Source organism: Scomber scombrus, chromosome 13, assembly GCF_963691925.1.
Source record: "Scomber scombrus chromosome 13, fScoSco1.1, whole genome shotgun sequence".
NCBI classification, from domain to species: domain Eukaryota; kingdom Metazoa; phylum Chordata; class Actinopteri; order Scombriformes; family Scombridae; genus Scomber; species Scomber scombrus.
Genome location: NC_084982.1, coordinates 19,340,634 through 19,363,797, shown reverse-complemented (window position 1 = coordinate 19,363,797; position 23,164 = coordinate 19,340,634). Strand labels below are relative to the sequence as shown.

General features: G+C 38.5%; 1 protein-coding gene across 1 annotated transcript in view; it reads right to left on the bottom strand.

The window, feature by feature from the left end:
- Nucleotides 1-22,855, bottom strand: part of LOC133992869 (ephrin type-A receptor 6-like) — a 160,260-nt gene extending 137,405 nt beyond the window's left edge. Inside the window, exon 1 of the mRNA XM_062431647.1 lies at nucleotides 22,796-22,855. The gene's annotated coding sequence lies outside the window, so the exon portion shown is untranslated. The remainder of the gene's footprint in view (nucleotides 1-22,795) is intronic.
- Between the last annotated feature and the right edge of the window lie 309 nt (nucleotides 22,856-23,164).

The following is a 23,164-nucleotide window of genomic DNA, read 5'->3' as shown; positions in this document are numbered from 1 at the left end:
TGTTTGTCCTGTCCAGCACAGCTTTGTAATTCTCAGACACAAGCTCACACATTACATATGTATGACAATATTACAATTAATATACAGTGCCTTGCAGAACATTATATCACAGTAAAGTATGTGTGGATAAAGTTACCACTCCCTAAACTGCCTAGTGCAGGTCTAGATAAATGTTTTAAGTCCATTCATGAGATATTAACACCTGTTCTGTTTCTGACAAAGATTGATTGAGACATTTACAGTAACACGTGTTGTCTTCGATTGGCAAGACGTTATCTCTTCCTCTCCCTCCATCACCAGAACCTTCATATGTAATTTTGTGTTTGATGGATCTGATTTGATCATTTGCTCTACCAGGTAATTAAGTAGCATTTTTTTTCAAACATTTGCAAAATTCTCTTGCTTGCTCCCTGTGCCTCATAGATCACTTCATTTTCCCTCCCTTTTTCTCTGGTTTTTCTTCCCTCTCTATTCCCATGTCTGATGCATCCTTTACTCTTTGTCTTCCCCTTACACTTTATACTGAAGAGTGAGTGAGTGTTAGTGTGTGTTAGTGTGTGTATGTGTGTGTGTGTTGTGCCATTGTCACTGGGATTGAGAGATTTTTATTTAATCCCAGAGCTTCCCTCTGTGATGGATGAAAAAGCTCCACCTCCACAACATGCACATGCACACACACACACACACCTACACACCTACACACACACACACACACACACACACACACACACACACACACACACACACACACACACACACACAAACACAGCAGCACACACTAGTAATACGTATTAGGGAGATGGATGAAGAGTCTTTGCTCACAAGGGAACTTGATGTCGGGTCTTTGACTTTATGAGAAAAGAACAAACAACTAGAAGAAAGTAAAAAAAAAAAAAAAAAAAACTAAACTAAAACTGAGTAGGGATAAAGTGAGAAAATGAGGTTAAAAAAAATGGTGTGAATGCAAAATGAAAAGCCTTCTTCCAACATTTTTATGACTTATGAATATTAATGATCATTATGTGGAAATGATGACTTTAAGAGAAGTGATTAAATTGAGTGTATGTCAGAAGTTGGTCTTTAGAGGGCTCATTAGGGACGAGTGGAGCTTTAATTGGTGGATTTTGTCAATATGTGGTAACTTCAGCCGAGTCATCGTGTTTAACTGAGTGCCAACAAGCCCATCAATACTTTGATTAAAGAATTATGGAAATTGATTTCCACTGTGTAAATTAAGACCCCCAATTCAATTACTAAGCGTTTGCTGATGAGGAACATTGGAAGGAGGTGACACTGGACAAAAACCTACATAACAATACGGAACAAGGCAGAAAATCTTTCATATTGACACTTTAGTAAAATGTAGGGAACATGTTCAATATGACAGCCTGGCTGTACAAATATTCATTATACTGTACATACATAATCAATAATGTCAATGCTTAGTTTGAATCTCAACCATGTAGTCTGGTTTCTCTATATTTTCTTTTCAATGTCTCAATTATGTGCAGATGCTAGTTTGTCAGGTTGGTGCAGAATACTTGAGAATTGTGTATTGTTTACATTGAGACAATTTCTTCAAGAGTTAGACCAACACATTAGTTTAGGTATATCTTGATATTTTTTTCATGTAATATCCTTCACCTGCCAGCTCAGCACCATCAAGGTCATACCACACACACGCATACTCTAAATACACCTTCATGCACTGCATTTCTAATTGTCTCTTATAGGTCTATAGTCATAATCACTTTCTAATGAATGCATTACATAATTATGTGGCTTTGCTGGTAGGATGCAAACATAGAAACATGAGATTAATCTGCAATAATCTGATTGTAATTAAAATGAATTGGCAGCAATGGATATTTGACCACATACAAGAAATGGCATGTCTTACAAGTTAAATCTTGAAATCCCAAGACAGATTCCCCTTAATGATATGCAAGAAAAGCTTGAACTCAAGAGGAGCAAGCTAAACTATGATTTGAATTGCTCAGTAAATTAGCAGATATTCATCATTTTGACCTGAGCCAATCTGTTTGTTTACAACATTAAGGACAATAAAGCACTATAAAACAGAGCTATGTGATTCAAATAGGTAGTAAATTAGGAACCTGGTATATTATACCAATAATTCATGCACTGCCTTATATAAATCGTGTGATATGTAAAGCATTAACCAATCCCCAAAGGCTATTTCTCTGGTAGATCTACCATGAACAAGAACCAAGTAAAATAAATACCCTCTGTGCTCCAAAGATTATTAAATCTAACCACAAAATGTCAGCAATCAGTAGCTATGACCCACACCTATTGGTAATAGTACTGCCCTATATATCAATAATATAATAACAGTATCTGTAGTTATTTATTAGATGATGATGCGGTACCAGCGCATGCTGCCTATCATGTGATTTGTAAGTTGGTAGCCTTTTGATAAAGTTCTTCTTAGATGTCTGGTTGTTTGTCAGCATTCTTTAATCATTAATTAAAAAACAAGTAAGATGCAATCCACATTACTTTTCCACACACGCACGCACACAGTATCCCACTGTCCATCACCAGCAAACCCCTAAATCAATAAGAGCGAGTGAACAGCGGTGAGCAAATTAAATCCAAAGACCCTGCGCTCTTCTCATTCCTGCATCCATCACAGTGAATGGGTAGCCAGCAGGGTGGAGCCAGAGCACCCATCTGTCATCCCGGTGGCGCTCTCACAAAGTGACACTCTGTTGGTCATGGCCTCAGTCATCCTCCGAAGATGTCAGAGGGCACTGAAGATAGAGTTCAGCCCACATGACTTTTTGAAGACTGCTGATGTTGAACTGATATTTCTAGCCAGTGTAGTTGTGTGTTGACCAATTTTCATGTCCAAGTAAGTGCACCCGAATGACACAGATTAAGTGTTTCCTCTAAAATTGTATTCTGGTCAAGATATAAAAGCCTGAAAATTAATGGTTACCAGTGAGAGCAGGACTAATAAAATTCTGTTAAGCGTTTGCAGTCCCCTTCAGGCACATTTGATTGCAGGTTTCATTGACAGTTGAGTAAAATCTTCCCACTAACCTGAAATGATTTCTCTAGTTGGATATTGACATTATATTCATTTAGCTACATCGACCAACTGTAGTCAGTATGCAACCCCCGTCACTATTAGAGGTGGTTATTCACCGATTTTCAATATTTGCAGATTATTAGCTTGTGTATTAACTATAGATATACTAACCCAAGCTTTCTATACCATTTTTAAAACTGATTTTACAATTCCACTTTCAATAACTTGTTTGGACAAGTATTCCTTCAAGCAAACAGAAAGAAGCTGCAGCACACAGAGCAAACTATCACAATGCTTAGATATTAGATAAGACAGACCAAGGCAAACAAAACACCTCACTACTTAAAGTATACGGATTCGGTTATTACATCTTTTGCCCTCTGTGACACTGGAATTGTATACACCTTTTTGAGACAAACAAGATGTTATGTTGAGGTACTGGGGTAACAGAATAAAGAAGAGATAACAGTTTCACAGTTCTAAATATATTAGAACTCCCAGTCTTTTAGAGTGCTCAGCCTCTAGCCTAGTACTTCAGACCAGAGAGACAGAGTCTGCTATATGATAACTCAACACCCCACTGCAATGATCAGGGCCATCCATCAAGGTTTTATTGATTCCTGCATAACATAACTGATCTATGCAAAATGAATTGGCCTTGTAAACTCACAGATATGTTTTTCTTAAAAAGACAGTGGAGTGATGAATGCCATCATTATAAATGGAAAGAAAAGTGTCACCTTTCATGGAAATAAGCCTAGGAGACTGCCAAAGCAGCATGCTTAGACAACATGTTTGGCCCTGTCATCGCCTCATGTCTGTGTTGTGTATTATATTTAATTCAGCACCGGCTGTTGCAGTAATGCATTTATGTCATTTGGTATGGTATAATGTCCATTACAGTCGTGGCCTCAGGAGAGGATCCCAATCTATCATGCATCTGTGGCAGCCACAGATTGCTCCTCCAGTAGTTGTATCATATCAATCAAAGCTTGCATTAACATGCAAAGCTTTACCCTTTAGCCTTCAATTGGATGCAAAGAGGCAAGTTTATATTTTGATGAGTTACCCTGACAGAAAAGGCAGCCCTGATTCACACACTGTGTCAGAAACTTCCACCCTGCTAAGTGTCGGTAAGCATGACTCTGAGTCCGCCTCTGGGGCTGCTACTGAACCTGACCTCTGATCACCCAGTTGTTACAAACAATTTGTGCAGTATCACATTCATGTGACATGATCAATTCAGTATTTTGTGCCCACTTAATAGAGACCAATCTGAGTGGGACTGATATTTGTTATTTGTGTCCCACCTCTGATAGGATGGAGGACATTTATTTTTAATAATAAAGCTTTTAGTGCAAGTTCAAGCAGGAGGGCAACTGTCTACCTATTTGTCATCACACTATTCGATCCATCAGCTATTATATTAACTAATATCCAATACTTTCACTGGGTATTCATGGGCTTTGCTACCATCCATTGATCCTCCTCTCTCTGTCATTACAGTCTATGCCGCTTCACATCTTCACTCTTCAAGGTCCCATCTACAGCTCCCTGGGCTCTCTTATTGGCTGGTGTTCAAGGGGCTCTACACCAATAGGTCAATCTAATCAATGCCAGATGTCAATGCTAACTTTCATTAGTGCTCAACAAATCAAAATTCACATAAATCCATCATTGTCCCTTTGTAGCAATAAAAAATGTGTTTTGAGCAAAAGTGAGTTAATTCAATCAAGTAATAGTGCTATCATGGAATTAGAATAATGCTTGTAATGTCTCCTCTAATTACAATGCCTATGTGCAACTAAAGTGTGTCTTAGACTAAATTGTACCCTTGTGGTAACACAAAACATGAATTCCTGAGATCTCACGTTATAGTAAACACATGATATCTTTATTACTTAGTAAAAATATCACTTGTCAGCAGCTTCAGACTTCAAAAACCACATGCCAGTAAAACCCTATCTACCTGCAAGATCAACACTGGTTAAGGGCATGAACCTTCTCTCCTTTCCCCCTTTATGTCATTTACCTAACCGATAATATGTCATTCTTCTTCACACACGCTGACTTGACTTCTCATCTGAGCTGAAACAGACCAGAGACCTTTCTTTTTTTCCCCCACCAGCTCAGACAAACTATGCGTGGGAAAACGGGGGGGAAGAGCTTGTCGTTTTACATATCTATTTTTGCCAGAGAGGCAGGCAGGCAGGCAGTCTGGAATGTCAATGCGTGTGCTCAGCAGCCTCTGACTGATGTGAGATCACAGTGACGGCTGACACAGTGGTACAACACACACACACACACACACACTGCAGTGGGTGAGGTAGCAGGGTGCAACCATCGACAGCTTAGATAAGACCAGGTCACCCAAGTAGAGGAAAGCATACTATTCGGACACACACAAATAGAGTCTGCACAGAACATTAATTCAATGTCAAGCTATCCTTGTGTTATATTCTAAACAAAACAGGTTCTATATAGCTCTCAAGAGGGGTTCTTGGGACCTATTGCAAATGTTATGGTGCTTGATTTTATGGGTCAACATACAGTAAAATGTTTCTCTAAGACTTTAAATACTGGAGAACCTCTTAACTAATCGGTAAACCTTTGGAAAACTATTCTTTTTCTAGGTGTCTGATCAGCACTCCAAACTGAAGAGTCAGAACCAGGACCCTAACCGGCTTGAGCTTTACACTAGAGTCAATGATAAAGACAATTCTGGCATTTCAAATTATAGAAAAGGTCACCACTATCATAAAGTGTGGTTGATAACATATGAAGGAACCAACAAAGTAAATATAATGTGATCCGTATGGCAAAGAGAATGGACACCATGGGAAGAACAGCAAAGGCAATGTTCCTTATTTTGTCATTGTTGTTGTCTTTATCAGTCTTTGTGTAATGAATGTAGCATTCAATGAGTGCACATATATGCCTTTTCCTGTTCAGTTAGTCAACGCAGCATAGAGTTGCTTGATTTTTTAAATATAAACATATATCTTTTTTTGTTGTAAGGCCTATTTGGTGAATATTTCAAACTAAAATCTCTTAAATTAAAATCTCAGAGTGTACCTGAAGGCAGCAGTACTATAAGATGACAAGCAATGATTAAACAGAAATAATAAAATAATGCTGTTATCTTGAGTAACATAATAAATATTACTTCAATTCTAATGTTTCATTTAGTTAATTATACTGTCCTCCCTCTGCAGATATGCAGGATGAAACACACACAAACACATCCACAGCACATTGCCTCTCCCCTGTTTTCACAGTCTGTTGCTCTCTGTTAAGAAGAGGCTGTCAGAGAGACAGAGAGAGGGGGGTGGAAGAGACAGAGAGAGAGAGAGAGGTAATGAAAATGAACACAAAAGAGAGAGATATCAAGAAGATGGGGAAGAGGGAAGATGAAAAGCAAAGGAGTCACATAACAGTAAGACAGAGTGGACAGGAGTTGAAAGTGGGAGGGGCGGGGTGTATGTGGATGATGTTTGTGTGTGTGTGCGTGCATTTTTCAGTTCTTATGTATGCTTGAGGGGAAAATATTCTCTCATAAGAATGGATAAGATGAAGAAAATACTCAGCAGAGGAGTGCTAAAGGAGTGCTTTAGAATAACAACTGAAGGTTATGGTAAGAATAAAGATTACTATGGGTTTAGGTTTGTTTAACGTAACTGAAGCACAGTGATTTCTACAAACAGCCAATGACACATAGAATTGAATTTTAGGAAAAAGTAACAACTCAAAATAGTGGCAAAAAACAAAACAGAGAATACTAAGCAGGCAAAGCCATCATTTGTCAAAAGAAAGGTCCAAAATATAATATGAATATTTTAAGAAGACTAAGAGATAGACAAACAGATAGATTTACATACATAGATGCTAGACGGGCTTAAAAAGATCAATCTTATACATTTTTGTGACGAGTGACCTTTTGCTCTTTTTGAAATCTTCAGAAAAACTGGTCACTTCAACAGACAGTTTAAAACAACTTACAATTTGAATTGAGTAGCAAAACACATAGTAGTATGACATTTTTATACCACCACACAAAATCTTGGGGAGGATGTTGGAGTGGATGGATATTTGTGAAAAGTGTCATCAACATCAAATGCAGTGCCTATGCAAGACTCTCATGTCAAACCAGTGCCATATAGAGGTATAGTATTGTGTGACCTAATCTACAGCTCAGAAAAGGGGCACTCACCAATTAAGCCATTGCCAAAAAGTGACGTTTTAGTTTTCCTTTTTTTAGCCAACGAACATCCATTCCATTCATTATCCATCCTTTTAGATAATGGGCGAGAGGCATAGTGCATAGACAGCTTGCCACAGAGCTGACACACGGACAAACAACCATTCACACTTACCAAATTAGATTCTCCAATTCAACTAACCCTGTTTTTGATCTGGGGGAGGAAGACATGATGTGCAGACATGGTGCAAGCTCATGCAAATTCCATATGGAAAGGTAACACCTGACCAGCAGTTTCAAACCCACAACATTCTTGCTGGGCAGTGACATAGCTACCACTGCAACCTGACCAAGTTTTGTGCAGTTAAAATAGTGCTGTTCATAAGTTTTTTGAAGTTCTATTGAAGAGGATGCGACGATTATTGACCACAATTAGTTTTAAAAGGTAGGAAATGTATTCAGCATTAAGGCCAAAGAATACACAATGCATTTTAGTAAGACTTAAATTGAAATGTTTAAGTATAAAACAGTATTTTGGGAATCTTAATGAAGGCGGGCATTAAAGATTGTTAGCCAAAACATCCATTAGGACACACTGCAGAGCTACTTTCAGGGTGCACAGCATTGTTTTAGGTTTGCCTTCTGGGTTCTAAATTAGCGTGTTGCTGTCTCTTACCAGTGTCTGACTGCCTGTCTTTCTGGTAAAACTAAGAGACATCTTCGCTTAGCAAAGCCATCTGACTCCAGTGTATAGTGCTTAAACAAGCCTGACTGGAAATGAGTGCAGACAATACGGGATTGTCTGGCCTGTTCGATCAATTAGGACAGAGAGAGCAGCATAGAGATGGACAGAGAAAGCGTGTGGTGAGGCACAGCTTTCAGCATCCTCAGAATTTGTATAAAATGTTAAGTGCATTTTAGAGAGCTTGCCAGACAAAGCATTCGTCTCCAATGAAACCATATCCCTCTAATAGGTACCATCGTCTGACCCCAAACCCACCTTCTTATGTAGGATCATAGATCTAGATTGAAGTTTGACCTGAGAGCTGAGAAGGAAACTTACATTTTCTCTCTCCAATTTGTGTTTCTCTGCTTTTAAAAGAGACAGAGGGGATGACATGCAGAGCTTCAGGGGATGAGTCTTTGCCAAGTGACACTGTCTCTCTTCTCTCACACAATTTTATTGAAGAAGGAAAAGAATATAAATGAGGAACTCACACACAGGGAATGGTAAATTCGGGAATATTAGCATGTTTCCCACTTCAAAACTGTTATAATACAACCTTGAACTACACAGAACAAGTATTTGTGGCAAGTTTTTAGGGTAAATAGTTATATCAAAGTGGTTAAATGTACAAAGCTGTGGAATTTAGAAAACTGACATTTACTGTATGTAACCATCACAGTCACATCTTATCGTATTTTCCTTTCTAAATCTTCATATTAGAGGAGCATTCAGTAAGTGTTCCCTCTACAGCTTGTTGACTACCATCTGATATATTACACAAGCCAAATACCAATTATATATTTACCTCTGATCTGTCTTTTCTTCACCTTCTCATCTGACTGATTGTCTATAAGTAGGTTTTTGAAGTCTTGGATACAAATGATATTATATGCAGGGACTTTGAGACTGTTAAGGGTTTAGTAAACTGATACCAAAGGTGAAAAGGAGGAAGGAGGGAGCAAGTTTTTCTCCTGCAGTGCTGTGATCAATCTTTTACCAAAGCATTTGCTACACCATGCAGCAACTCCTATCCATCCACAGGGCTGAATTGGGATTTACGGAGGAAGCAAGCGGTGACTAATATTCAGACTGAGTATGTTCAAATGGAACTTTGTTTGCCCTACTGGCAGTTTTGTTATATAGCTACATATAATAGCTGCTCAACTAGCAAGAGACATAGACTCTTCTATTATTTCAAACTGAGACCCTACAAACTGACACATCTCTCTCTGTCTCTATTCACAAGACTGGAGCAGGCACACACCATGAATATGGATGCAAATAATTTGAACCCATTGGAAACCATTTGACTTTTTGAATATGTATGGAAATCACTTCAATTTACAGCATGACAGGATATATGACCTTCACCAGCTGCAACAGTGTACTGATGGTGAATAAGCAGCTGTAAAGGGTGTAATCTATGTGTAACAGAGATGGATGGTGGTCATCTTTATTTTATGAAGTCCTGCTGAGATGCAACAATGTGCCATGAAAGAGAGCACTGATTGGCGAGGAATATGCTGGATGGTAGAAGAGTGCAGGGGGATAGAGGTGTCACTTATAGCTTATGTGGCTATAGTCTCTAAGAGTTTAAATGTATACTGTATCGGATTTGATCTTATCCTACTATCAAAAACTAATAAACAAGTGGTTGACAAAAATATGAATTAGAATTGATAAAAAATAAACAGAAATAGTTATTTATTTTTGAAAACCGTTGTAACATGTAGCCCAAATCCAGTGTTTCAATGTCAACCCTTACAGACTGAAAAACAATTACTTTTTGAGCACTTCATGCACCTTGTCCATAAATCTTCAATTCAGCAGACTTTGCTCGAGGGACAACCCAGAATTCATGGCAATTTGAGGTTTAAAAGAGGATGACAGTAGAACTCTAGAAGCACAGAAACAAACAAACATGGTAATGACAAGAGGAAATTTGTCATCATAAACACACATTAAAACATCAATGTGTATTTTATTTCTTATTTCATTATTAGTCTTGACATGATGGTGATTTCCAAAAATGTTCATTTGGTTAACCATTACTATTTTCCTGTAAAAAACAAACAAAAAAAGAAGGAACCAAACACTAATTATTTAACAGTGTACTGAATATGATCCTCATTGTACTGGTCCATGCTGTGCTATTCCCCATAACGCATTTGGAGCTCTCACATTCTACTGCAGGCACTTGCAATGATCACACAAGTGACATCAATTAACGTCTGTGAGGGTTTAGAGCTCAGTGCTGGGCACTGGAACAGGGCCAGTAACACATTTTCCAGCCACTACATTCTATATTAATAAAGTCCTTTTGAAAATTAAGAGTGGGAGCAACAATGATCCTGATTGCCATGCTGAGTACCATTCTACAATTAGAGTTAGAGCACCACACTACAATTAAAAATAGTAGGGTAATCTTGATGGAAGTGGTTGTAAATACTAACATATCCTGTTTAAATGTAATTACATTGTATTTTTTTATAATTGTATACAGATTATTTTTTGTGATCCAAAAATCCTGTATAATACAAAAAGAATTATAAGAAATGAGGCAATGAAGTGATATATGCTGAAGGGATTAGATCTGCTACTGATGCTGCATCTTCCACTTTAACCTGTCACTATATTGACTTCACTTATCAGACACAGTATAAAATGTCAAGTTAGCCTTGATAAATCTCTGTTTGGGACATTTTCTATTCCATTTGAAAGTGTCAGGTTGCATATTCTTCAATTGCTTTTTCAACAGTTCACTGTCATGTCCATGTCCAAACAATACAACAGGTGAGGATGCATTTTGTTCTGTTTTGACATCAAAAATACAATAAAACCATATGTATTGCAGACTGGGACACATTTCCTGGAGTAACATCCTAATGTGTGTGTTTGTGCATCTGCTCTTTGTTTTGTATCTGACCACAGAGAGTGTGACAAATGGATGTGTCAGAGCTTGATGGAGCACAGCGATCGCTCTGCTAGGCACAAAGCTATTACAACACCATATAGACTACTCCAAAGAAAAACCCCGTTTCAATCAACCACACATAATCTGGGAGACACAGAAAGATGCTCAACTGTTGATAGAACATCCAGTCCTCCTGAAGGAAGATCGTTTTCGAATATAGAATTTAAATCTGTGAGCATCTTATGAAGGTGAATTGATATTTCTGTACATTATCTATCAGTCTTGCAGTAAGATACCTGCAAACGCTATCCAAGACATGGGAAAGTAATACTTGCCAGAGCTGCTACAATGCTGAATAAGAGATTGATTTCTTAGAATATATGGTGGTATTTGCCCACCATCCCACCTACCACCCACTCTTCATTCAGTGCTTTCCCCAGAATTGTACTGGTAGTGCTCTTTATTAAAACAGTTACACATACCACACAAGTCTTTAGCATTTAACAGTAGCAATGGAGTTTTTTAGTTTCTGAAAACACTTATAAGCAGTAGTATAATAGTCTGCCATGTTGGTTAGCTGTTTGTTTTTCTGCTTACGCTCAGACGTAATGTCTTTTGGGGGCTTGGATGAATTAATTGCTAGAAAAGTGCAGACTTCAGGTTCAGGTATGGAATAGAGTGACATATGTCATTGCCACTAATATATTTTTTCTGATGCAAGTCAAGTGAAACAGACAGGAGTAAACAGCCTACTAGAGATAAAGTACCATGACCTTGGGCTGGTTTCCTCTAACTGGGCCACCTCACTGTTCTTTTGGTATGTGTATATGGGTGTTTGTGCATGAGAATATGTGCATTGTGTATGTTTGTGCAAAAATGTGGCTGTGTGAGTGCATGTAAACACACACACGCATACACATACACACACACAGGGTGTAAGGAACTGGTAATGTGTGAGAAGAAAATCTCTATGAACACCTGCTTTGTGTAATGCATCATTGACTCCTAGAATACAGGTATAACTATAGAACTCTTGGTCTAACTGCTTATTAAAAATAAATAATTTCCCAGCTACGCATTTAGAGAAGTGCATTTTTTTTTATATCAAACTATATTTATTGTATACATTATAGGGACACCAAATGTACAAATCAAAAAGTTGTGGAATATGACAATGTCACCCTCAAAAACCTAACAAATGTCAACTTTTAAAATGAAGGTGAACATTCTTATAAAAACTTGATTGCTACCAAAAAACAAGAGTCAAAACAATCAAGCAGGTGTTGAGAATGTTTGGATGGAGAAGTGCATTTAGTTTCTGTAGCATTTGTTGTCTCATCTTAAACTGAACACACACACACACACCTAGTGTTTCCCTTCCAGTGCATTGACATCGATATACGGCTAAGGTAAGATGAAGTGAAGGGGAGGAGAAATGGGTGGAAAAGGGAGGTGAATGAATTCAGGATACTCTGGGAGGGGGAAAAAAAGAGACAGGAAGAGGAACTGATGGAGATGAAAAGGCAGACAGATGAAGACAGTTAAAAAGAGAGAGAAGGAAGATTTTCCCTTCTTGGTCCTACGATCTCAGTAAAAGACAAAAGAAGATCTTTATTATATAATTACCTGATAACATAATTAATGTTCACAACCTGTTGTTGCAACCTGGAAATTAGTTGAACATCTGAAACACTGATTAAATGTGTACCTGACACACTGGAATAACAGGTGTAACCTATTTAGTTTGCTAAATGTATTTTAACGAGCTAATTTGCTCCAGATACTGGAGTTTGAAACTGGAGGGCTATTTTCATATTAATCTAATAAAAGCAGAACGTTTTTTCTGTCTATGTGGGATATTCCAAATACTTACACTGATCAGCTGATCATTTCACTAAAAAAGACTATGAAACCACACATATCAATACTGATCAAAGAATGCTGCTTCTTTCTTTGACAAATGATTTTGAGCTAACACCAGTTTATAGAGACAACCCTGTCTCCTATAAATGATGTACACTACAAAATAGTTTTCCCTATTACATTGTGATGTTTAAGGCAACCGGTGACTGGATTATGTTCACAGGCAATATTCATTTGAATGTATACAGCAATACATTTATATACCTCACTGAAGCTGTACGAGCAGGTCAGGATAGACCAAGGTTCACATGTGGTGCATGTGGTTACGTTCAGGTAAGAAAAGCAATTGGGTAAAGGTTAGTGACAGATCATGGTTTTAGTTAGTTGTCAATAAACATGCTGTGCTTCATGTGACTGAAGACATTTTTGTGTTTTAAACGAGACTTGATTTTTCCTGAACCTTAACCAAATGCTCCCGGTGCCTTAACATGACGATAAACAAGTGAAATTGTACTTCAACATTCGATATTTCAGATGAAAAACAATAAACTACCTTGAGTAAAATGAACATTTTACTTAAAGGTTCAGTATTGACATTTTTGCGACTTGCAAGATATATTAATTAACAAAGTTTTCTCATTTAGTTGACAGAAACCATAATTTGGGTAGCATTATGTTTCCTTCAAAACATATTTGCTGTTGCAATTGAGTAATATATTAATATCATTTCTAGAAGATGGCTGGAGGAGAGCATTAAAATTAAATAAGGCAAGTTACATTTGGGCATTTGGGCGACATATGGCAATTATGTTAATTAGTTACTGCTGAAATATTCTCCCACTGGCGTAATTTGACAGTCAGTGCTGGCAAAAACTAGAAACTTCTACCTTGTATCCTTTGTGCATTTCTCTTTACTAGTAAAAAGAACCGAAGAGAGAAACTTTATTTTAAATACCTAATCAATACCTAATACCTTGACTACCTCACAGACAGACCCCAGTATGTGAGGTTGCAGGACTGCATGTCTGATTTGGTGGTCTGCAGCACAGGGGCCCCTCAGGGTACAGTACTCTCACCTATATATATATGTATGTGTTTTAATTGCATTTTAGGGTTGTTTTATTTAGTTTTTAATTTTATTGTTGTTTTTTTTGGGTTTTTTTATATATCACTATTTTTGAGCTGCTGTAGCAATGAATTTTCCCCATTGTGGGATCAATACATTTATCTTATCTTATGTTATGTTTAAAGGATAGGTGCATATTTCTCAAGTCTGAAATGTATTCTTAAATTCAGCCGAAGCTAACTTCAAAAGCTCCACTTTTTCAGATTAAAAAAAAAAAAAAAAAGAATTCTCTTCGTGTTTCCTGGACAACACTGAGCTACAACATTGGGATATTTCCTCATAGTCGCATGGCTTGTTGCCAGAATACAACACTTGAATGCTGGAACAATGATACCCATTTGATTTGGCTAACACAGATGGGTTAAGCCTAATCTTAGCAACTGCTGAATATCAGAATGAACTTTAGCACAGAACAAGGACTTTGCATTTTGTCCTGATTTTTACAGTGCAGATAGAAATGATCTTGAGTTTCTCTGAAGTAATGATTGAAGTGACCAGTAACTCTCTATGTACACATGGTATGTGTATATTGTATTGTTTATTGCATGTGTACCACTGTATTTTTTCAATATATTGTTAGCTAACAGTATCTAGAGAGTATCTATAGTGAATTATTGATCCATTTGTATTTAAAACAGTGTACTACAATGATTCCACAGGTTTTCACTCCACAAAAGAAGTGTGTCTGTCTAAACTGTACCTGCATGTCTTACATCAACGACATATTATATTTTCTCTCCTTGGCAGCCAGTACTTCCTGTATTCACACATTCAGCTCCTGCATTCAGCTAGGCACTAATAACCTCCTCCCTACCCTTCCTCCCTCACTTTTCTCTTCTTCTTTCCATTTGTATCCATCCAGTACCTCCTACCCACTCGCTCTCTTTTTCTCCAACTCAGCTTTGCTGTATTCCTCACACGGTGAGGGCTAGCCCAAAAGCTGTCAGGATATGTTCTGCTGTCAGCGAGATGCCGACTGGGAGCGCATTAGATATCGGCCTTGGTGGTGTCCCTGACAAGAAACAAGCCAATTAAGGAATCCCCCAGCACTGCTTAAGCCCGGTTATGGCAGAGGTCCCCGAGACGTACACTGGTGTGCTAAATCATCATACCTTTTTTTATATTAGAGCCTCCATGGGGAGAAATGGTGTGATTCTGGATTATTCCTTTTTTTTCTTTCTAGCAGCACTGCTGGCCATCACTCAGCAGAACGCCTTAGAGAAGTTTATCTGAGCTATAAAGGACATTGACATACATATTTGACTCTCTCTCCACCTCTCTGTTGTCCAGTCTCACTCTCAAGGCTAATAGTATTAGGCAGGGAGGAAGTGCTTTGAGATAAGCCTTAGGTCGCATAGTTACAATCAATTACTGCGGTTAAACATTGCAATAAAAAGATTAAGGATTAGTATTGGGTGAAAGTAAAGAGGCTTGATAGGGTGTGCAAATGTCTTCCTGAGTATGTAAGCACTTGAATGTGTGTGTGATGCGTTTGACATCTTATTCATTTACAAGTTACATCTAATGATGCCTCAACATGCCTTTCTATCTTCGTTTTTGTCTCTGTTTTCTTATTTATCTCTGTCGTTTTAACTCTGTCTCTCCCTGCCAACCCCCATCCAAACTCAAAGCCTAAGTCTGACGGCAATCCTCTGAAAACTTATCCCAAAACTGACAGAGCGATTTGTTCAGAGGACTTTACGTCAACGAGCAGCTGCCTGAGTTAACTCTTGCTGGGTATTATCATGGTACATTTTAACACTGTGGGAGGTTGCATGATGGACATGAAAGCTACATAAACAATTTGACATCCAAAAGTGAATGGACAGGAGAGTCTTTAAAGATTGGCAGTAATACTTTTGGACTGAAGCAAATTGATACCAACAATCAGGGGCTTTAACTCCAAGCATTAAAGGATAAGGCAGCAGTTATTTGTTTTTCTTACTGACAACAAATTCCATGAAAAGACCAAAATAATAATTAATAAGTTATGATATACTTTACCAGGTTAATGCGTTTTGTGGATTATTAAAATATAACAATGTTTGGCATCAATCACTTCTCACTGTGTCTTACACACACCTCGGTAATCAATCTACAGATTAATTACAAATTTATAGTTTCTATGTAGATGCCAGTCTTGAAATGTGGGGCTTCATGGCAACCATATTTTGTATTTCAAGTGACCTTTAAAGTGACCTTTTTGCAACACAATAAGATCAAAACTGCTGCTTCAGCAGGCTTGTCTGCCAGTAAACGTGTTTACTGTTGTATTGATTCTCTATTTAATTCAAAATGTAACAACCTGCATCATGTCCGTATTATAAATGACAGTGATACACTCACTGGTTGCTATTAGAAAAAAAGTATCCCTTAAATATAAAATATAAGATTCACAAACCAAACTCACATGCACACACTCTGAGACAAATGAATTGCTCTTCATCCCAAACTGTCATGGGACATTATGGTTTGATGCATGTAGTTCTACAAAGAATAAGCTCTGTGTCCCAATTATTGTCAACATAGTTTAATAATCTACGTACTCCAATGTGTGGAACAATAATTCTAGAGTGCTAGTTCCACCGGGAACAATTTGGCTGTGAATCACCTTGCTGTAGCATGCTCATGGATGTATGCAAGCTGGTTTAGGAAAGTTAGCCTGGTTACCCCATAGTGTCGCTGCAGTCAAAATGACAAAAAAGAGACCCATAATACTGACAGAGTACAACAATACTGTTATAATATGCTCTTTATCGCCATAGTGATATAAAATCACACTTCCCTGTCCCCCTCCCCTTTCTGTGATGGTCAGCTTTCCAAACTGTCTTTAAGTGAAGCTGTTCAGATAAAAAACAAAACCATTTGATTTCTGACATGGTCAGGCAGCATGTTGTAAGAACCAGTTTTGAGACAGGAAAAATGTATTTAAAAAGTATAAAAGCAAAAGCAGTGGTTTGGTTGCTCTGACTAATATATTATAGATAATTAATACTGAAGCATCAGTGTGTAAGCAGTTGTTGCTGCTGGAGGTGGAGCTAGTTTAAACTACTTTATGTATACTTAGACCATGAATCAGCATAAAACAGCTGCCAGCAGGTGTCTTGACTGCTTGCAAGAAACAGAAAGGTTGTTTACATTTTCCACTGCAGCACAACCAAACTGTTTCCACTGCAGCACAACTAAACTGTTCCAGTTGTAGTTTTGGCCAATGAGAGATTGTTGGATGTTTACATTTTTCAGACCAGCTACATTTCTTTTTTTCTGCTTTACCAAAACCCCACTGAACCGTGACCCCAAAACTGATACCAAACCATTAATTTTTGTTATACTGTTACACCCCTAATTGCTGCTTGTGAGGTATTAAGCCTAATATTTGACCGAGCAGTGTTCCGGCAGCAGTAAACCAATGTACCGCTGTTATGCCCCCTGCTTACATAATGTTGTGTTTATACGCCCCCGGTAGATCTGACTTATTGGCTGCTTAGGGACCTCTGACAATAGATAAAAATAGGATTATTCACTCCCTTTATGATGGACAACTATCATTCTTTGTCATCCAACCTGCCTATGCTCAATTGTCATCATAATGTGAATGAATGAAAACAAAAGGCAACATTTGGCATTCTTATCCCTTTAAGCTGTTTCATGTAATTTAATAAATAAGATACTCATCTCTACCCCCCCCCCCCCACTTACCACTGGGAAATGATTCATGCATATTTCAGCAGTGTGTCTGCCCATTCTGAGTGGAGCTTATTGTGGCTGCATGCAGACGGCAAATCAACCCTCTTTTCCTTCTCCTCACTCTGTCTCTCTCATTCACCCCTCCACTGCCCTGTTCTTCATCACTATTCAGCATCTCAGAACATGGAACGAAAGGCAGAGAATAGAGACATGCTTGCCTCATGAAAACAACTTTTCAACAACTGTTCCACTGAAGCATCAGCCTGCTGTTGGCATTTTTGAATGCACACAATTATTCACTTCTACTGGAGAAAAAGTTTCCAGCATCAAAGTCCTTGAAAGACATGGTATAGATCAATGGCTGTTCGATATGCACAAATCTAATGAGTGAAATCTTTGAGGGGGAATGTGTTTCTAGCTCTGAGGATATTCCCATATTCATTAAATTCATTGACAAACATAACAACAGTCCTCCTGGCAACGTTTCCCCTTGCAGGCCAATTCACTTTTCAAGCAGAGCAGGTCTAAAATAATAAATGGGCACCTTGCACTGAAGGTTGGGCATGACAAAGACAATATGGTCGTGTTTAGTGTTTAAACATATGTTTACAGCTTTCCAGGGAGCTGCATAAGTCTAGGATATAGAAAAATGCATTCAAGTGATGAATGAAACCAAGAACAATTAATTATTTGATTGAAGCGCTTCAGTATCTCCCTGTAATTTTAATTTAGATTAAAACTATTCCCAGGCTCCTATGATAATCACAAATACGTAAATGTTGTCATAGCAAGAGATTCACACTCCAGCATTGCAAATGAACTCTTACATTACCCTAACTAACAGCTGAAAATTACCCACATCTTACGTCATAATCAAAAGTGTATCTCAAATGCAAAGATTTACGCAAGAGGGTTAAGAGAAGCAAGTATTTATTATGGGTCTATGTGTGTTGATTAAAATAATTAATTTACTTAGTGAGGAAGTGTTGTAAAGAAGATGAGTGACAATAACAGATTTTGATTTAATTTTTTTTTTTATGGCTGATGCACTTACTCTAAATATTTGACAGTGAGTAAACATGTAGAGGAATATAGTGTCTAGCTCAAGGATGCTTTAACATCACTGATTATGCAGAAAACCACAGTGTCCTGCGTTGTAATTCTGACAGACCACCATAGTGTTCTTGTGGTTAACCCTTGTCTTCTATACAACCACTCACCTTTCTCTCATTACAAGAGTTGTTTGCTGTCTTTTGGTAAAAACTCATCCATAAATATACACCTCATTTCCACATCACTTTCAATCTCATATTGTGACCAGTTATCCTGGCAAACTCATCATCAGGTAATCATGCTGGAAAAGTTACTGCTTATGAAATTATTTTAAGATGTGTACTGGGCAGGAGTGAGTGACGGTTGTTTATATCTGGAACCAGAACTAGTGTGGCTCTGATAGGCAGCTACATGGTGAACTGCTGTATTGGCCTGATACCAGGCTGTGTCTAATATGGTGGGGATTGACTTATTCTTGCTGGCTCCCAGGTAGTGAAGGGGATTTAAACTATTTTACCTCCCCAGATCTTCACACCTTCCCTCAGGCCCTCTCACCTCGATGCCTTAAATATTAATGGTAAATCGGAGGATCCTGGATGAGTGAGGAGGGGAGAAGGCTGACAGCTTAATCATGGAGGCTGCGGCCCCCCTCTCTCTCCTCTTCCTCAATGCTGTGGGCGGCTGTCACCAGGACCTACATGATGTAATCACCTCCATAACCCTGATATGGGCCACTGTGGGCCTTGCAGGGAGAGATAGAGACACAGGGAGGGTGGGGGTGGATGGGACCCTAGGGATCCTCCTGCAGAGGATCATTTAAAATCAAACCCCACATAGAGTAAGTGTGAAGTGTGGAAGGGGAAATGTGAGTGAACCTGCAAAGCTTTGTGGGGCAGGGTGTGTCCCCACTACACTTTAAGCAAAAAGTATTGCAACTGCTCTCAAACACTATCTAAAGAAAGTGGGATAAGTTATGGGAATAAATAAATATAAATACAGAATTGCAAGTGCCTACATAGAACACGCTACATGGTCATCAATTAGAGCTGAAGATATGAAGGGTTTACAAGCATACTCACGGTTTTTCAGAGGCTGCTGTAATTCAAAGCAGGATATGTCATATATGGACATGCTGGATTTGGCATCCTGCCTTAAGGCCACAGTACGTAAGCTGCCATTCAAAGTTTGTGAAAAATGGAGATCAGCTGTCTGTGATTTGCAAGAGCAGAAACACATTAGAGTGACTGTTTTAAATTTCTTGATAAGCAAGTCTGAATTTGCTCTGACCCAGTGTTTGGCAATCTCCAAGATAAAATCAAAAAGATAAATACAACATTGAACACATTGAATAGAAGTTTTGCCACAAGTATTGATCCATGAGCTCAACCAGCCCACTGTACTTTCTGCAATGCTTACAACATACTCACAATGTGTCCTGACTTCAAGAAAAGCTCAAACAAGGATGAGGTAAACATTTTGAGTACAAATGGAATGTCTTTTGGATGTCTCCCAAAAGGGCACACTAGTTAGGATTGCAAAAGGCACCTGACATACAGTATAAGGAGAAGATGACAAGCCCATAAACAGAGCAATGTCCAGCAGATGGGGGCCACACACAGTCAACCTGTCCCCTTCAAATTCATATTTGGGCTGTTAAGAATGACTGTGGCACATGCCATTGTTCTTGTCCAAATCAAAAGCATCCAAAGTGAGTGACAAGATCATTGTCTAACTTGAACATCAATGGCAGAGAGATGAGCATTTTGTTGAATAATATGACCCAAGAGAAGCATGTACCATCTCATCTTGTCACAGGTCTCCAGATCCCTGGATTGGATAGCTGTGATTTAATTGCTTTACCTGCAATGCACACACAGAAGGAAATACCTGTGACATCTTCAGAGAGGAAGATATTTCCAAATGACCATACCTGAACAATGTAGAAATTCATTTCATTAATGCTGTAGTGGATTGCTGATTGGAAGAAATCCACCAAAAGTCATTGAACCATGAGCTCTTGATCAGTCAGTACAACCAAGACTTCACTGAGAAAGCATCTGAGGAAGACTAAGATGTCAATGGAAAATAGGAAATTCATGAAATATGCATATGGTAGTGTAACACTGAAAGATAGAATAAAACCAACAGCCCAGTTGGAGTGTTTCTAAGATTCATACAGGAGCTGCAGTGGCAGATATTACCTCACCAAGTGAAGGTGTCAGCAAAAGACAGACTTTCTAAGATTTCTGTATTGGCCTAATGGTGATGTCAAAGTCAAGTCGAACAATGCATTCGTGATCAACTAGTTGCACAAGTTTTGCATTGAAAACACAAGCAGAGGAGAACAACATTCACTTTCACTCAGAGGTAATAGACACCATTAAAAACAGCTTCTATGCCAATGATTGTCTAAAGTCCATGCCCTCAGAACAGAATACTCTACAACAGGTTAAAGACCTGTCAACCGCTGTCACATGGGAGGATTTCACCTTACAAAGTGGGTGAGTAACAGCTGCCCTGTGCTCTGTGCTATTCCAGAGGCAAACAAACGCGAAGAAGTAAAAGTGTTGGATCTGGACAAGGACAAACTGCCCATGGAAAGGGCACTGGGACTACAGTTGAGCCTTAAGAACGATGGATTCATGTTCCAGATCACAGTGAAACAAAGGCCACTCACTCAAAAAGGAATCCTGTCTATGGTAAACTTGGTGCATGATACAATTGTATTTTTAGTCCCACACACTCTTCTTGTGAAAAATGGACAAAGTTGACATACAGTCTGGAAGAGCTGACCGATTTCCATGTGCCTCAATCAGCCACCACAAGAAGGGACTAAAGGTCGCTACACAGCTTGTTCACACTGTAACCATGGATGCACTGGACAGCAATCAACTAAGATCATTTTCAATAAAACACAACACAAACACTGTCATGGCGGACCATAACTGATAAGCTGTGACAAGCAGATACTCTAATAAAGTAAAGCACTTTAAACTTGACATTTTCAAAGACGCTTCATAAAAGAAGGTTAGAGGCCCTAGGCATTTTCCTGACAATAAACACAAGGGGTAAATGGACAGTTGAACATGAGCAAACAAGGACTTAACACAGTCAGAGTTGACATGGACTCAATGGATAGCCTCTGCCTCTTTCCGGTGATCAGTCTCCATCTTGACTTGGGTTATGCCATAGTTAAAAAGTATGGAGAGATAAACTAAGAGGTGGAGGTTATCCAATTCTGTCTTTGTTGCTTACTGTATATAACAGAAAGACATTTCCAATCACTCCCTCAGGTATTCTGACAGCACAGAGAAGGAAAGGTTTTTAATGCAACACAGTTTTGATCTGAGGACGTTACAGTTCATTGTAAGCACATCTATATTTCATCATGCCGATGCCTTCAGTTTGGAACTTGCTGCTTTTCCAGAGTTCTGATTTTCAGTTGGACAAGATACTGCTGTGAAGCTGGAGGCACCTACTGCCAGAACAAAATGGGAATACCCCTTTTGGGTAGCTGACTGACAGAAATACAGAGTAAGGTAGAATACATGCAGTCATTGTTTCTCTATACCTGGGATGTAACTGGAGGTGAAGAATACTTTAAAACTTCTTTAACTCATGCTCTCCTGAGATTAAGAAGTTTAGGGATGGCAGATGGAGCAAATGACTTCTGTGTTGGAGTTTGACTTCATTATGGCTATCAAAGTGGTAGTCTTCTCATCTCAACAATTTATAATTCATATACAGAAAATGCAGTCAAAACATTGATATTAAATGTAGCAGTTACAGAGGCTTTGTGAGCTCAGTCTGGATTGATTGTCACTCTTTGCTTTCCTTTGGCTATTTAAAGAGTTTGTGAAATATTTATGTGGCTGTATAGTGACAGGACAGGAATTAACAATAGAAGATTGAACACCTTTAGGGAAACCTCCTCAGAGATCTTGGCTCATTGTCTGTCTCCAAGTTACATTATTTCCCATGTGGACAGAGGGGTCTGAACGAAAACAAAGATGTGAATATGAAGCAGTTCCGTGCTACCCGTTCTGACCTGTTACCATCAATATAATTGATCTTGTTGATGCAGCAATGGCCGTGCATTTTGAACAAGATACGATACACTGGACAGTAAGACCAAATGCAATAATCGTAAGCAGAGTTGAAGTCCTTACCCCGTTTATAGGATATGTCTTCCATCCGAGCTCTCCAAGCACAGACGTTGTATCCAGCAGCACAACTGAAATGAGAAAAAAGATGAGTGGAGAAAATACAGTCATTAGTAATCTGTCAACACACAAAAAAGTCCTATTTTCACACTGGAAATTGAAATATCAGTCATAAACATGTTCATTTAGAAATGTTTTATATTAACAGAAATGGGTTTCTAGGATGAATATTTATGAACGTGGAGGCATATACAGTGAAAGCAACATTTTTTGGTACATGCAACACAATTTGGGGACTGATAGATTGCAGTCAGATTGCAGTCAACAATCCATTCCCTGCCCCTGCGAACCCTTTCTCCCATCCACAGCTTTATT